Genomic DNA, 18,749 nt, shown 5'->3' with positions numbered 1-18,749 from the left:
AATAAACACCCTGAACTTATTGTCATGTTTCTGAACATTCCTGAACAATTGTTACAGTGTGACAGGGTCCATTATCTTACTAAAACAATAGAAGTGATAAGCTGCAACAGAAGATACAAGATTGGGGGTCCTCCTATCTACATAACCTGCACAGTCAAGGCAGAGTGGCTTGGTGTACTGTAATCTAAAGTAGTAGACACAGGTAAAATGTACACAAGCCAAAAAGACAGAAATGGCTGCACATCGCACCCATGGCTGACACGAAAGCTTATTCAGCTACATTTAAAACCAACATCATAAGTTAGTATATAATTTGGCCAAACCACTTTGCCTCATGTACCACGTGCAGGTCTTCTGATACACATGAGTCCCTAACCAAAAAACATCACTGTGCCGGTCACCGACCACAATCCCTGCAAAGCGTGCGCAAACAGAGAAGGGGGGCCACGGAATGGCCCTGCAACCCCATCGTCACAGGACCAGACCCTAAAGGGCCCCCCCAGACCCCGCAGGCGCCACCCGCGGAAAAAGTGGACGCCAAGCAACACAAGTGTGAAAAAGCTCTTACCTCTCTCCATTCCTCTGCAGGTAGAATGGGAGAATACTAGGAGATCCTCCCCTTATGTACACAGGTGCTTCCTGCTAATTTGGATCACATGGGTCTTACAAAGCACAAGTGCTAGCCACAATGAAAAAAGGGAAAAAGGTAAAATGTACACTATTGTGTATGTCTATCTGTGTCCACCACTTCAGATTACATACTTCTAGACATTGTTTTATCATGCAGGTTATGTAGATAGGAGGGTCCCCAGGTCTTTTCTGTTGCTACCAGCCTCCACATTATTTGTGGTTGTGTTTTTTTTTTTAAATAGTATTTATAGTGTAACATTCAATAAAATAAATAGTTTTTAACTATACATCTTTTTTTCTTGGGTTCTATGTTAGGACAGGACATGGGATAAAATTTCATAGTGCAGATGTATCCACCCACTTGTCACATTATGTCTCGCATTGGATGTCCATCGGATGACTATTGCAGTTTACTGTTTTTTTTATAGACAGTGCCGGGTGACCCAATGTGATGGTATACTTACCAATGGCAATATGGGGATATGTGCAAAATGTGCTTGGAGGGACACCAAATTGTGTGTGGGTGCAGTGTTACATAGATATCTGGCTTCGACCTAAAGTCTGAATATGCACATGGTGATTTCTTGTTGAGTTATGCTGCTTTAACACAGAATGATAATCGTCCGAATTTTCGCAATAACGATCGCATTTCAGCAATACTTGTTCCGTGTAAACACAGCAAACAATCAAGCGACGATCGAGAAATCGTTCATTTTGATCTTTCAACATGTTCTCAAATCGTTGTTCGCTAAAAATTTGCAGATCGTTTCGTGTAAACAGTCTTTCAAAGATTCACCCTATCTGAAAGATGGGCTTAAACGAACTTAAAACGAACGCAAAAAAGTTTTTTCTTACAAATTTTCTAACGATTTATTAGTCTAAGCACTGATCGTTATAAAAACCAAATCGTTGCTTCAAAATCGTTAAACGATCGATTGGGCGGATTATCGCTCTGTGTAAACCAGGGTGGATTTGTTTTAAATCAAACTGATTTAAATCACGATTTAAATCACGATTTAAATCACTAGTCAGGAAGGCTTGATTTAAATCAGTGATTTAAATCAAAGTTTCTACCTAAACTAGTTCTTGCTACTTTAACATGCAAGTAGATGAAGATTTTTAGAATCACTTTTTATATTACTTTTTTCTCCCCAGTTTAATGGGTTAATCATTCATATTTGGACACCACTGTTCTGTTGTACTTAGGAAGGAGAAAAATAATCCTGAACTTAATAACAATTTAAATGGATTTATTCAACTGAAACAATAACAACATTACAGCATACGTTATTTGCTTAAACAAACATCTATGTTAACTAATTTGGCTAAACAAAAAAAAAAAAAAAATAGTCCAAACAATCAGAAACATGTTGTCTAACTTCTTGGACTTGGTACTGAAGGGGATGATTCTGTATTCATAGGTTTGTAGAACAATAGGATTAAGGTCTTTTTCTCAACTCTGTTCATGTTGTAACATTTGAGAACATATACAGCCTTTATTCTACTGAGTTAAACAACTCCGCTTTATCTCATGATGGAAGAACCTTTGGATGGTAAAATATTTTCCTCAAAAAGCAGTTTATTGAAAAAAATCCGATTTAAATCAAAAAAATCCAATTTAAATCAAAAAAATCCGATTTTTTTGATTTTTTTAAAAAAATCATTGATTTTTATCCACCCTGGTGTAAACGCAGCATTACACATTGAAATTATATCCACGGAGCTAAAGTGAGGCCGGTAATCTATGGGTTATTTTGTGAATGTTTTCTATGTATCTATGGTAGGCTTCTGGTTCTATGTCGGGGGCTATGTTCATACTACGTAAGTTTCTGGACGTAGCACGTTCCGTGAATAAGCGGCCGGAGATTTACGTAGTTTGCGTACAATGGAAAGTATACGATCTACGGCTACACTACACTACGTAAGAACTTACGCCAGGATCGTACGCAGCGCCATAAAAAATGAACCAGACCATTGTTTCAGGACGAAAATGCCGTAACTTACGCCCGTAGCGTAACATGCGATCCCGTACGTAGTGGTGATTTCTTAATTTTTGCAATTTTCTTTGCCGATCTAAAAGGTTCTGTGGGGTGTCAGGGGCTAGGCGAAGCTTTCCAAGTAAAAGACCGCTGTCAGATCGCTACGTAGGGCGCTCGGGAAGCATAAGTAGACTACGGCGTAGGTTCGCGGACCGTACATAGCAAGCCGCAACTTACGTAAATCCACGGCCGGAGTTTAACACGTATATGTCCGGCCGCGAAAATATGCGGCCGGACATATACGTAGTGTGAACATAGCCTAAGAGTAGGTTCTGCCCTACTCCAAGATGGCGCAGCTAGCCTCAGAGCTCTCATGTGCATGTGTGCAGTATGTGGTGCACAGCATAGCTGGAGCGCATAGTGGCATCTGCTTTGTATGGGTGACTGGCGGCCTCTTTCCACGTAACCCCTTTAATCACAAATCGCACTTATAATGCAATATTTACTCCGCTAATTTATATATTTATGTGTGGCCACCATCTTTACACATTAAAATTTATGCATGATCGATTACCACTACATGTACTGATGTGCACTTTTTGGATTACGATATATATAGGGGTTTATGTATTCTTGGTTTATATGGATTCTTTTTGCGCCATTTTTCGGTCTTTTTTTCTGCTTTTGCGCAGAGCGTAACATTTTGTGCACCATTTATGAAGCTATTTGAGCGTGATAGGAGACTGGGTTAATTTAGTTACTTTTCTTAGACAGATTTATCATATGTGATTTTTTTTTTTTTTTGCACAAAACATATTGCACAGCAGTACTTCAGTCAGACCCTGGTGTGGTTTGTTAGCCATTTTTTAGACTAAATGTTTTCATATGCAATTATAATGATGCCCCTAATGTAGGCATTGTAAGGGGTATTGTGGGTACAGTGATCCCTCAACTTACAATGGCCTCAAGATATAATATGTTCAACATACAATGGTCCTTCCTCGACCATCATAACTTGAGATCAGACTCACCATACAATGCTAGAGACAGTCAGGATCTGCAGCACGTGTGAATAACTAGATGATCAACCAATAAAACTGGCCATTTTACTGGTAAATCCCCAGTATTACTGAAATGCTTGCACTGGTTGGCAGTCTAGTAGTGATTCTCTGAGTATATGTGATACTACATGTCCTGTGATACTACATGTCCTACAAGCCTTTCTTCACACTATTGGAGTGTCACCTGTTTCATGCTTTTTATTCTTCTATTGTTTTAAAGTGACTAATATTTATTTAAAAAATGACTAATATGCACAGAGCTACATGCAAGTTCTTTTTAAAAAAAAATCACTGGAGGTAAAATCTGAGACTCTATTACAGGAAATGATTATGGGCCGTACTTGGCAGATTACCGACTGTTTTAGGCAATAATCGTTTGATGTAATAGGACATGTTAAAAGACCCCAATCAACCCACATGCACAAAGGCGGCTAATCTTTCCTTTCAACGTTGAAAACAATGTTGAAACAGCCGATCATGTCAGTGATGGTCTGCTGTGTGTCACTTCATGTAATAGGAACGACGGAGGCAGGCAGCCGCTGACATCAATGGGCAGCCTGAACGATCTAGAGATCATCCGGGTAGCCCCTCCCCCTTTCCCCACGACCCCTCCCACTGCTCCCTACTCCCTGTCTGTGTAACAGCACAGACAGCGAGTGGGGAACGAGGGGGAATCGAGCACTGACCTGACAGGTCGGCACTCGCTTACCCCTCATTATCATGCCATGTAATACGCCTTTAAGGCCTAGCTTTAGAAGCTGTTGGCCTCCACAAACCAAACTATGTGATATTTTGTAACGCTGCATCAGCAATGATGAAGGACAAGTATATTTTTCTTAGACAAGTCTATGTGGGACATTAACCAATAAAAAAACAATGATGTCTCTACTGACACACAACGTGTGACCACTAAAAGGAGAGATGTCGTATTACGAGACCTTCACTTATAGTATGACCAAATACAATATATCAAAAGTGACATCAACACTATTTTAAAAACTGGCCTGTCCTTTATGCTCCTTAAAGGGGTAGTTCACAAAAACATTATTTCGAATCAACTGGTGCCAGAGATTTGTAATTTACTTCTATTTAAAAATCTCCAGTCTTCCAGTACTTATCAGCTGCTGTATGTCCTGCATGAAGTGGTGTATTCTTTCCAGTGGTGGTGCAGGAAGTGGTGTATTTTTTCGAAAGCAGGAGAGGGATTTACTACTGCTCTGGACAGTTCCTGACACGGACAGAGGTGGCAGCAGAGGGGACTGTGAGAAAACACTTGCAGGACATTCAGCAGCTGATAAGTACTGGAAGACTAGAGATTTTTTTTATTAGAAGTAAATAACAAATCTCTGGCACTTTCCGGCACCAGTTGACTTGAAACAAAGGCATATCCCCATCTTAAGACGTTATCCACTATCCACAGAATAAGATATAACAATATATGATTGGTGGTGGTCCATCCACTGGGACCCCCCGCTGATGATGAGAATGCTGAAGAAATGTCCCCTGGAATAAATGAAGCCCATGCAGCCAGCTCTCAATGCATTCTCTACTAGACTTTTGAATACTGCTGAGTGCTCGGACAGCCCGTGAACTGCACTCCATTTGTTCTGTGATAATTTGGTTATTTTGTGACTAAAGGTGCGTTTACACGTAACGATTATCGTGCGAATTTGCGGAATAACGATCTAATTCGAATGATAATCGTACACGTAAACGCAGCGAACGATCAAACGACGAACGAGAAATCGTTCATTTTGATCTTTCAACATGTTGTCAAATCGTCGTTCGTCGTTCACAAAAAATTCGCAGATCATTCCGTGTAAACAGTCGTTTGCCGATTTAACCAATGTGTGAGATAGGGCCAATTATCGTTTCGTAAACGCACCTTAAAGGAAGTATTACACAGCCTGATCTGGATGGTAAGCGCAGAACCGCTAGATTTATGCCAATGCTCCTTAATATGTGAGCATAGCCTAAGGGCACATTCACATGAATCATGGAAGCTGCACACGGGAATCAAAGATCTCCTGGCATCACGTATCAATATGCTGTTCCGCAAAAAATACAGGTTGCAATACTGATGCATTACAGATTATTTCTTTGCAGATTGCGGATGAATGCAGACATCGTATACAGTTGTGAAAAACCACTGAATTTGAGAATGTAGCCTTAGGGTGCGTTCACACCTACAGGATCTGCAGCAGATCTGCAGCAGATTTGATGTTGTGTTCAGTTATTTAAATGAAATCTGCTGCAGAAAATCAGCTGCAGATCCTGTAGGTGTGAACGCACCATTATGGTGCGTTTACACAGAAAGATTTATCTGAGAGATTTTGGAAGCCAAAGCCAGGAATGGATTTGAGAAGAGGAGAAATCTCAGTCTTTCCTTTATGACCTGATCTTGTTCATAGTCTGTTCCTGGTTTTCGCTTCAAAATTCTGTCAGATAAATCTCTCTGTGTAAACGCACCATAAGGCTATGTTCACACTACGTGAACAACTGGCCGTTCCGTGACTTAAGTACCAGCCGGATGATCTTTCTGGCCGCGGAGCTCTCATACGGGCGCATCAGCGTGCGTCCGCATCAGAGCTTTCCATAGCCTGCAGTAAAGCAAGCGGCTGGAGCCGCTTGCTTTACTGTGTGAACTGACAGGTCTTTCTGCAGCCGGAATTCACTGAATTCCGCCCACAGAAAACTGACATGTCAGTTTTTTCTGGTGCCGCACGGGATCCCGGCTGGAGCGTTTACAATGTGTGTACACTCCGGCCGGAATCCCATTAAAAATAAAGCTATGTCCCACCCCGCAAAACTACGGCCGTAGTTCTGCGGCGAGAACTACGGTCGTAGTTTTACGTAGTGTGAACATAGCCTAAGGCTGTGTTCCCACACAGTATTTCTGCTCAGTATTTTAAAACCAAAACCAGGAGTGGATTGAAAACAGGGAAAGGCTCTGTTCACACACTGCTGAAATTGAGTGGATGGCCGTCATTTAATGGCAAATAATTGTTGTTTTGTTTTGTTGTATTGTTTGGTAATTATTTGCATTAAATGGCAGCCAGCCACTCAATTTCAGCAGTGTGTGTGTGAACAGAGCCTTTCTGTGTTTTCAATCCATTCCTGGTTTTGGTTACAAAATACTGACCAAAAATACTGTGTGGGAAGTACGGCTGGGTGATTAACCCCTTAACGACATATATTTACGCCCTGATGTCGTTAAGGACGTTCAGAGCGGGGCCGCGCGGCGACCCCGCTCTGAACCGCGGCGGTCCCGGGTGCCGCTTATAGCCCGGGACCGCCGGTATTAGCGGGCACGGTCCGATCGCCGTGCCCGCTAATACAGTAATCAGATGCAGCTGTCAAACATGACAGCTGCATCCGATTACCGGACGCAGCACTTCCCTGGTGTCTAGTGGAGGAGATCGCTCCTCCGGGATGTTATCCCGGAGGAGCGATCTCCGTTTCTGAAGCCGGCCGGGGACCGCTCCAAGATGGCGCCGTCCCCGGCTCGGCACTCGTTTACTTCCGGCTGCAGCAGCCGGAAGTAAACGAGTGCCTATCTCATGGATCTCTGCAGCATATCTATGCTGCAGAGATCTCTATGAGAGATCAAAGTGTATATACTAGAAGTCCCCCAGGGGGGCTTCTAGTATAAGTGTAAGGGTGCGTTCACACCTACAGGATCTGCAGCAGATTTGATGCTGTGTTCAGTTATTTAAATGAAATCTGCTGCAGAAAATCAGCTGCAGATCCCGTAGGTGTGAACGCACCATAAAAGTTTAAAAAAAAATGTTGTTAATAGTAAAAAGCCCCCTCCCCTAATAAAAGTCTGAATCACCCCCCTTTTCCCAGGTTATAAATAAAAGTAAATAAATAAATAAATAAACAAACATATTTGCTATCGCCACGTGCGTAATCGCCCGAACTATTAATTAGTCACATTCCTGACCTCGCACGGTAAACTGCGTAAGCGGCAAAAAATCCCAAAGTGCAAAATTGCGCATTTTTGGTCGCATCAAATCCAGAAAAATTGTAATAAAAAGCGATCAAAAAGTCGTATATGCGCAATCAAGGTACCGATAGAAAGATCACATCATGGCGCAAAAAATGACACCTGACACAGCCCCATAGACCAAAGGATAAAAGTGCTATAAGCCTGGGAAAGGAGCGGTTTTAAGTGACGTATATTTGTTGACAATGGTTTGAATTTTTTACAGGCCATCAGATACAATATAAGTTATACATGTTATATATCGTTTTAATCGTAACGACTTGAGGAACATATATAACAAGTCAGTTTTACCCCAGGGCGAATAGCGTAAAAACACATTTCCCCCAAATAAACAAAATGCGTTTTTTTTTTTCAATTTCACCATACATTTATTTTTTTACTGGATTCACAGTGTACTTTATGCAAAAATTCAGCCTGTCATTGCAAAGTACAATTAGTGACGCAAAAAATAAGGGCTCATGTGGGTTTCTAGGTGGAAAAATGCAAGTGCTATGGCCTTTTAAGCACAAGGAGGAAAAAACAAACATGCAAAAATCGAAATTGGCTCTGTCCTTAAGGGGTTAACAAACTAATTTGATTAATTTGCCCAAAATTCGAAAATCGATAAAAATTTTTTTAGGAAATCGTAGATTCGATTTCCCCAAAAAATCATTGTGGGCGGGCTGGCGGTGAGGTGTGGCAAGATACGGGGCTGGTGGTGTGATGCGGCGAGGTACGAGGCTGGCAGTGTGGTGCGGTGAGGTGCCGGGCAAGCTCCCCTCCTGACAGCACATGGAGATCCACGGTCTCTTAAGGAGGAGGAGGCCGCAGGGACAACTGAGTTCGGGTGACTGGGACAGGGGTGATTGCATTGCTGCGGTTACTGGAGCTGCTGTACTGCTCCAGTAACCGCAGCGATGCTATCACCTCTGCCCCAGTCACCCAAACTCAGTTGACTGTGCGGCCTCCTCCTCCTTAAGAGACCGGAGACCTCTGTGTGCAGTCAGGAGAAGAACCTGTGTGCCTGGGATGAGAGGAGGAAGGGAATAACGGGTATGTGTCCTCCTGCCCCCAGTCACCCCCTGTCTGCCCCAGCCTCCCCTCCTCTATACCTGTACTACTACTACCAGGGCTGTGGAGTCCTCAAGCTGCAGCTCCGACTCTGACTCCTGAATTTTATCAGGACCGACTCCAACTCCGACTCCTGCTCCTTCATAAATGGCCGGTCATATACCAGGGGAGTTATTTATCAGACTGGCTCAGCAGCTTCTCCCTAATGTCCTACATGATCCTGGGGCGACTTCTGAGGGAATAAAGGAATACTGTATATAAAGCAGATTCTCCTGTGTGTGCAGTGGGTACAGCCAGTCTCCAGCCTCCATGTCCTGAACAACTCACAACTAGACTAGATGGAGCAGGTGGTCTTTTCCTGCTGACATCTTCTATGTTTCTAACTAAATATTCACCATACACACAGAAACACTGCTAACAATGCCAGATCACTGTAATATAGAGGTCAGCCATAGTGATATACAGGGGGTCACACATAGTGATATAAAGAGGGGTCACACATAGTGATATAGGGGTCACACATAGTGATATAGAGGCAGGGCTCCAGACTAAAAAATTTACCTGGGAGCCATTGGCTCCTAACCTGAAAAATTTAGGCGCCAAATAGAATATTTGGTCGCCAACATTTTAAACCATGTAAAATTAATGTTATGTTACATGGGACTTACTGTGTGCAGAGGCCACGGCAGCATCCTCCTCCTTTAGATTCTTTCTTTTCTTAGTTTGAAAACGTTCAACATGGAAACTTGCAACTTGACAACCATATACAGTCTGACTCAGTACTTCAGCCTCACTTGGCTAGCCTTTTAATGAGGCTTACTCTTCTGAACTTGAACTTAAAGGGAACCTGTCGACCCCCGTGCCGGGGTGACAGGCTCCCAACCCCCCTATACTCACCTCATCGCGCCGGGTCCCGCTTCTGAAGATGGCCGGGTCACGGAGATCTCAGCCGCTGCAGCCCGGCGTGCACACTGAGAGATGAGTCCAACGCTCATAGAGAATGATGGGAGAGTCCAGCGCTCCGTCATTCTCTATGAGCGTTGGACTCATCTCTCAGTGTGCGCGCCGGGCTGCAGCGGCTGAGATCTCCGTGACCTGACCATCTTCAGAAGCGGGACCCGGCGCGATGAGGTGAGTATAGGGGGCCCTAACGGGGGTTGGGAGCCTGTCACCCCGGCACCGGGGGTGACAGGTTCCCTTTAAAAGCTAACAGTCTATACATACTGAGCTAGACTTATGACTGCAGCCATAGTGACCCCCCACAAGATGTGTATATAGATAGATATATCTCTCACCTAGTGACTAATGCAAGTGACCCCCTACAATACAGACACCTGAGGGGCCCTGATAATAATAATTGTGCATATATCTATCTCCCAGTGTCTGCAGCCAGTTTTCCCTACACTTATAGATGGCCCCCTCCCCTTATAGATGCCCCCTCCTCCCCCCATTATAGATGCCCCCTCCTCCCCCCATTATAGATGCCCCCTCTTCTCCCCCCCTTATAGATACCCCCTCCCCTTATAGATGCCCCCTCTCCCCCCCATTATAGATGCCCCCTCTTCTCCCCCCCTTATAGATACCCCCTCCCCTTATAGATGGCCCCCTCCCCCCCCCCCTTGAAGATGGCCCCTCTGCTCCCCCCATTATAGATGCCCCCCTTTCCTCTATGCTAAGCAGTATTTAAAAAAAACAAACACACAAACTCACCTGACAACCCGCTCCCCCGGCGATCCTCTTCTTCTTCGGACGCTGTCCCCGGCTGATGCGCGGCTGCTGGGGGTGTCCCGTCCTATCCCCGGCAGCGCGGCGCGTCAGTGAGCTCCCTGTACGCCGGGGCTGTGACTTCTGACACAGGAAGCGTCTCTGACGTACGCTTCCTGTGCCGGAAGTCAGGGCCCCAGGCAGCTCACTGATGCGCCGCGCTGCCGGGGATAGGACGGGACACCCCCGGCAGCCGCGCATCAGCCGGGGGCCCGGACTTAAAGAGACAGCGCGCCGCCGCCGGGGCCAGTCGCAAATGGCGCCCAGATTAATAAATCTGGGCGCCATTTGCAAAATGTCAGTCGCATTGGCGACCATTTTGGTCGCCATCTGGAGCCCTGAGAGGTCAGCCATAGTGATATACAGGGGGTCACATATAGTGATATAGAGAGGGGTCACACATAGTGATATAGAGAGGGGTCACACATAGTGATATAGAGGGGTCACACATAGTGATATAGAAGGGTCACACATAGTGATATAGAGGGGTCACACATAGTGATATAGAGAGGGGTCACACATAGTGATATAGAAGGGTCACACATAGTGATATAGAGGGGTCACACATAGTGATATAGAGGGGTCACACATAGTGATATAGAGAGGGGTCACACATAGTGATATAGAAGGTCACTGTGGGTGCACGCAATAGCACGCATACACACACACACACACACAGCCTGCTGCAGCCATAGCATACACACACACACAGCCTGCTGCAGCCATAGCGCACACCACACACATACATACACACACACACACACACACACTCGGCTTGCTGCGGCCATAGCACACATACACACAGCCTGCTGCAGCCATAGTGCACACACACACAGCTTACTGCAGCCATAGCACACATGCACACAGCCTTCTGCAGTTATAGCACACACACACACACACACATACACAGCCTACTGCAGTCATAGCACACACACACAGCCTGCTGCAGCCATAGCACGCACACACACACACACACACACACACACACACACAGCCTGCTGCGGCCATAGCATACACACACAGCCTGCTGCAGTCATAGCACACACACACACAGCCTGCTGCGGCCATAGCACACACACAGCTTACTGCAGGCATAGCACGCACACACACACACACACACACACAGCTGCAGCCATAGAACACTGAAGAAAAATGCACCTTCTCCCAGAGAGAAAACACCACACTGAGGACAAAGGTTACTACTACACTACTTATGTCTTCTCCGCCTCCTCTATATTACACAGGATATCTTCATATTACACTGCTGCTCATTTACAGTCATCGAGCATCCAGGAAGAGAACAGCACAGATCTCCCCCCACACAATGGACTCTTCCAGCTCAGAAACAAACTGCCACATAGTGACCAACAACTTTCCCCCGACCACCCTTATGTAATAGGGCCAGTGTCCTATTAGAATGTTGCTCATAATATATATTATGTTCATATAATATATTCATGTGCAAAACTTGTAAAATTCATATCAAATTTCAATTCTACATTTTCGAAAGATTTTTTTAAAGCTGGAGTCGGAACATTTTTTTCCGACTCCAACTCCGACTCCGATTCAAGCCAAAATTTGCTCCGACTGCACAGCCCTGACTACTACTCCCCTCATCTATACCTGTACTACTACTACACCCCTCATCTGTACCTGTATTACTACACCCCTCATCTTTTCCTGTACTACTACAACCTTCATCTCTACCTTCACTACTACACCCCTCATTTATACCTGTACTACACCCTACCTAGATGGAAGCACAAAGAAGATCTCCTATACTACATGGGGGCACAGAGGGAAGCAATACAGTTGTCTAAAATGTTATTAAAATATTATCTGACGCTGCAAGGAGAAAATTGCTGTTCATTTGGCAAAAAATTGAAAAAAAAAATTAAATTTAAATTGAGAATCATCTAAAAAATTTAAAAAATCGAGATTCTATTTTTGGCCATATCACCCAGCCCTAGTGGGAACATAGCCGGGTAGCTTCACACATATTGTATTGCAGCGGCTTTAATGGTGCGGATCTGCAGCAGATTTAGACTAATTAACTGAACACAGCATCAATTCTGCTGCGGATCCTGTACGTGTGAACAAACCCATAGGGTATGTACACACTATGGACTTTGGGCGGAAATTCTGAAGATATATTGAAGCTGAATCCAACATGACAATTCTTTGGGCAGACGGTGGATTGAGCTTCAGAATATCATTGAGTCTATGGGACAGACGGAACTTCAAGCGGAGAGTGCCGTCGAAATTTCCGCCCAAATTCTGCAGTGTGCACAAACCCTCAGGGTGGAAACACACATCTGGTTGCATTGCAATGTGGTTGGCCATAAGCAGTAAATACTTCTGAAATGCTGCTGTAAATCTACATATTTTTCATACTTGATAACATTTACTGTCATTGCTAAAACTTGGCAGAATAAAAAAAAAAACACAGGTCGACAGCAGAAGTATTTACAGCTTCTGGCCATTTGCACTGCATCCCACTGGATCTTGTCTTTTCACCCTCAAAGCTTCAATCAGTGTGAATAAAGATTAACCTGTTCAGGTTCTGGGTAGTCTCAGGACCAGACAGTTCACCTGGTATGAGGATGTGTTAGTATAACAGCTGTAACTTTTCTAGTTTCTCTTTGCTGCGTCTTTTATGACCAATGCAGAACTCTACTCATAGAGGAAAATTTATTAAGACATCTCATAAACCAGTCTTAAAGGGGTACTCTGGCAAAAATCTTTTTCTTTAAAACCAACTGGTTTCAGAAAGTTATATCGATTTTTAATTTACTTCTATAAAAAAAAACAACTCAATTCTTCCAGTACTTATCAGCTGCTGTATGTCCTGCAGGAAGTGGTGTATTCTTTCTAGTCTGACACAGTGCTCTCTGCTGCCACCTCTGTCCATGTCAGGAACTGTCCAGAGTAGGAGAGGTTTTCTATGGGGATTTGCTGCTGATGTGGACAGTTCCTGACATGGACAGAGGTGGCAGCAGAGAGCACTGTGTCAAACTGTAGAGATTACACCAGTTCCTGCAGGACATACAGCAGCTGATAAGGACTGGAAGACAGTTTTTTTTTTTAATAAAAGTAATTTACAAATCAATATAACTTTCTGAAACCAGTGGATTTAAAAACATGTTTTCCTCCAGAGTATCCTTTTAAAAGAGGTTTCCCATCTTAGCTTGTTATCCCACAGGTGTGGGGTAAGCCCTCCAATCATTCCAGAGACAATTGTATCCCTGTTCTCAGTATAGGTGGGGCTTTGGTTGTCAGACTCCCACTGATCAGCTTGTTATTCCATGTATCTTCTGCATAGAGGATAACAAGCTGAGATAGGAATATTCCTTTATTAAGGCTGGGTTCACACTACGTATATTTCAGTCAATATTGTGGTCCTCATATTGCAACCAAAACCAGGAGTGGATTAAAAACACAGAAAGGCTCTGTTCACACAATGTTGAAATTGAGTGGATGGCCGCCATTTAATGGCAAATATTTGCTGTTATTTTAAAACAACGGCTGTTATATTGAAATAATGGCCGTTATTTACTGTTATACGGCGGCCATCCACTCAATTTCACCATTGTGTGAACAGATCCTTTCTGTGTTTTTAATCCACTCCTGGTTTTGGTTGCAATATGAGGACCACAATACTGACTGAAATAAAAGTAGTGTGAACCCAGCCTTAAAGTGTACCTGTCATTACAACAAACGTCTGTTATGGCCACATGTTGAAAGTTTGTACCAGTTTGGGGGGTTTGGGCGCTGAGACCCCTGACGATCACTAGAACGAAAGGGGAAAAGTGTTCAGTATCGCGCATTCTGCCTCCATCTCCACTCTCACTAAAGTATCAGAGGACGGAATTATAATAGAGCCTATGGAACTTCTGGCAATCGTGTCTACCAGAACTTCCAGTATAATTCCGCCTACTGCTTTATAAAGGGGCAAAGCAAATGCTACTTAGCACTTCTGCCCCTTCGTTCTTGTGACGGCAAGATGTTTCTCCCATCGGTCCTGCTCAGACAATAAGTGCACGGCAGCACTGATTTGCTGAGTGGGATCAATGGGAGGCAGGAGCCTCACATGCAGCAGCGGTGCCGAGCACGTAATGTATGCTCCTGGTGGTGGGCTGCGGGCGGCCAACTCACATACAGCGGGATGTTAATCCCGCTGCAATTATGTGCTTTCATAGGGATGAATGGCACTGGATCCGCAGCATGAAATCCACTGCAGATCCAGTACGTGTGAAGGAACCTTAACGGTAGCTTCACACGTACCGGATGCGAGTTTGCAGCAAAACCAGCTGTGGATCCTGGTAGTGTGAAGGTCTATGGGGTTGCATATCCGCAGCGGAATTCTCATTACACTGCAGATACTGTATGTAAGCCGGCTCCTTTAAGCCCCCCCCCCCGCCACCCACGGCCCGGAGTATACATTACATGCTCGGCGCCGCAGCTGTGTGTGAGGCTCCCGACTCCCCTCACTCTCCATCAGCCAATCAGTGCTGCCGTACACTGATTGGCTGATATGGACCCGGGAGCCGTACACACAGCCGCGGCGTTGAGCAGGTAATGTATGCTCGGGGGGTTAAAGGGGTTGGGTTACATATCCGCAGTGGAATAAAAATTCCGCTGCAGAAATGCAACCCCATAGACCTTCACACTACCAGGATCCGCAGCGAATTTTGCTGCTAACTCGCAGCGTGAAATCCGCTGCGGATCCGGTACGTGTGAAGCTACCCAAAATGGAATCTGTCAGCAACTGGACAAGATCCGTGGTGCTGACAGTGTAGTGTAGGTGGCTGGCCGCTTGTGAGCATGGTACCTTTAGTGAATGCATCCCTGCAGTAGATTCTGAGCAATCTTGGTACTTGTACTGTAATCAAAGAGGAGTAGTGGCTTGGCATTTGTGCCACACTTTGGCACAATTCACCTCTACTTCCTCCTCCCTCTTTTTTAGGCATATTTACTGCTGGCTGGCCTCCTGCTCCTTGCCGGCGTCACCGATGTGCACACATCTGTCTTTCCTCTCCCAGGCCGTTCCAGACATTGTAGTCCCAGGCGGACCGCAGGTAGGTGGTAAGCGGAGGGAGCAACGTCATCAATAAACTCAGTTGGGACACTCAACGCGCGTGCGCCACTCCTCCAGCATACGACGCCTGTGTGCATGGCAGTGTCAGCCCTTGTCAGCAGCAGAGCGTACCTGCACAGTGATGGCGACAACATCAAGCAGGAGGCTGGTGAGCAGTGAATATGACCAAAGTGAGGAACAAACGCCAAGTCACTACTCCTCTTTGACTCTTCATTACAGTATTAGGCTGGGTTCACACACAGTATATTTCAGGCAGTATTGTGGTCCTTATATTGCAACCAAAACCAGGAGTGGATTGAAAACACAGAAAGGCTGTTCACGCAATGTTGAAATTGAGTGGATGACCGTCATGTAATGGCAAATATTTGCTGTTATTTTAAAACATTGGCCGTTGTATTGAAATAATTGCAGTTATTTATCGTTATATGGCGGCCATCCACTCAATTTCAACATTGTGTGAACAGAGCCTTTCTGTGTATTCAATCCACTCCTGGTTTTGGTTGCAATATGAGGACAAAATACTGACTGAAATATACTGTGTGTGAACCCAGCCTAAGATTGTATAGAATGTACACCACAGATGCATTCTCTAAACGTACCAAGCTGACAAGGAGCCTACCATATACGCTACACTGTCAGTGCCTCAGGTCCGGTCAGGGTGCTAACAGATTCCCTTTAAGTTAGAGGTAGGAAACCTTGGCTCTCCAGCTGTTGCAAAAATACAATTCTCATCATGCCTGGGCAGCCAAAGCTAAAGCTTTGGCTGTCCAGACATGATGGGAGTTGTAGCTTTGAAACAGCTGGAGAGCCAAGGTTTCCTACCTCTAACTTAAAGGGAATCTGTTAGCACCCTGACCGGACCTGTCAATATTCCCTACCCCTGCTTTAAAGCAAATGTACCAGTAATACATAGTTTTGCGTTTTTTCTCCTTTGTTTGTTTTTTTAATTAATAGACCGGCGCCGGTACGGGTATGTTTGTGCCGAAGCACGGCTCTGGTACATGAAGCACCGGAGGCCGGCCATTAGAGCTGCGTCACAAAAGGGACAGGGTATGCCACACTCAGGGGCCAGCCCACCTGCCTCCAGTGCTTCATGCCAGGCTGGTGCTTGTAAAAAAGCAACAATTCCTCCACTCCAACCCTGGGTGAAAACGGGCGCAGGTCCAAGGTAGGCAAATGATAAAAAATGTATAAAATATTTACTAAAACCACAACGCGTTTCAAAGTTGTGTCGACTTCTTTTTCAAGTAGGGCCAGTGCTTGGGAATGGACCGTACATTCGCTTTAAAGCAGGGGTAGGAAATCTTGGCTCTCCAGCTGTTGCAAAGCTACAACTCCCATCATGTCTGGACAGCCAAAGCTAACTTAACCCCTTAACGACGCAAGACGGGTATACCCGTCATGCAGTTGTTAAGGGGGATCAGAGAGGGCTCCCGACGTGAGCCCTCTCTGCAGCCCGCGGTCCTAGGTTGCTATGTGCAGCCAGGGACCACAGGTCTTAGCCGCTGCGGCCGATCGCCGCGGCCAGCTAATAAACTATTCAAATACAGCTGTCAAAGCTGACAGCTGACAGCAGTGATCTCAATGGGAGATCAGTGCTGTGTCTATAGAAGTCCCCCAGGGGGCTTCTAATTACTGTTAGTAAAAATAAAATAAAGTGTTTTTATTAATAAATAACCCCCTCCCCTAATAATAGTCCAAATCACCCCCCTTTTCCCATTTTATAAATAAAAATAAATAAATAAATAAACATGTTCGGTATCGCCGCGTGCTTAATCGCCCAAACTACTATTTTATTTCATTCCTGATCTCGCACGGTAAACGGCATAAGCGACAAAAAATTCCAAAGTGCAAATTTGTGCATTTTTGGTCGCATTAAATCCAGAAAATTGTAAGAAAAAGTGATCAAAAAGTCGCATATGAGCAATCAAGGTACCGATAGAAAGAACACATCATGGCGCAAAAAATGACCCCTCACACAGCCCCATAGACCAAAGGATAAAAGCGTTATAAGCATGGGAATTATTTTCTGTAAAAGGTTTTATTTTTTTAACGAGCCATCAATTAATATAAAAGTTATACATGTTACATATCGTTTTAATCGTACCAACTTGAGGAACATATATAACATGTCAGTTTTTCCATAGGGGTAAAAAGGAAGCCCCCCCAAAGAAAAATAATTGTGTTTTTTTCTTCAACTTCATTGCGCATATAATTTTTTTCTTGTTTCGCAGCATATTTTATGCACAAATTCAGCCTGTCATTGCAAAGTACAATTAGTGACGCAAAAAATAAGGGCTCATGTGGGTCTGTAGGTGTAAAAATGCAACTGCTATGGCCTTATATACACAAGGAGGAAAAAAAAAAGGCAAAAATTAAAATTATCCCGGTTTTTAAAGGGTTAAAGGAAATCTGTCAGCACCCTGACCGGACCTGAGGTACTGATAGGTTCTGCGGTACATTTGCTTTACGTGTTTGGGTGCCCAGAGGCAAATACAGTCCTGATCCCTGGTGATATCACACAGCTTAGTCCCTGAAGCAGATGGTGCCGCTGTTCCCAGAGCAGACACTAGGTGGCGCTGTTCTAGTGACAGTAATAAGGTTACATGGGAAAAGTGGAGCAGCACAGGCGCCTCCTTGTATCCTCTCAGTAGCGAATGGCTGAGTGTTTACTTAGTAAATAGTAGTAGTGGAGCTATGTAGCGTTATGTAGAGCTCACACATCTGTCTACAGTACTATCTATAATATATCATACGCTAATCATACATATATATAATATATAGAGAGACATATACCTATAGGGGGTACAAACACACACACACACCGTATACGCAGCGTATTTACTGCTGCGATACGCAGCAGATTAGATCCAAATATCTGAACACAGCATCAAATCTGCCGCGTATCTGCTGCGTATACGGTGTGTGTGTGTGTGTGTGTGTTTGTACCCTAGATAGACACTTGATGAAGTTACTGTAGACTCTATACAGACACGGTGACGTTATGTACGCGTTATTGTGTACGCGTCGGCAGCGTCTTATGTAACGCACGCTCCCGGCTGCGCAGTGTACACAGGAGCCTGGCGCACGTTTTGGCAGCTGGCTGTTCCATAACACAGGCGGCTACGGCCCCTCCCCCCGGGCGGACTCCTCCTGAC

At 44.6% G+C, this 18,749-nt stretch overlaps 1 long non-coding RNA gene across 1 annotated transcript in view; it reads right to left on the bottom strand.

Annotated features, from left to right (window-relative positions):
• The window catches only part of LOC138785245 (uncharacterized), a 71,978-nt gene that overhangs the window by 52,870 nt on the left and 359 nt on the right, over nucleotides 1-18,749 (bottom strand). The window lies entirely within an intron of this gene.

This window comes from Dendropsophus ebraccatus, chromosome 3 (genome assembly GCF_027789765.1).
Source record: "Dendropsophus ebraccatus isolate aDenEbr1 chromosome 3, aDenEbr1.pat, whole genome shotgun sequence".
Taxonomy (NCBI): Eukaryota; Metazoa; Chordata; class Amphibia; order Anura; family Hylidae; genus Dendropsophus; species Dendropsophus ebraccatus.
This window is presented reverse-complemented; position numbering and strand designations above follow the sequence as displayed.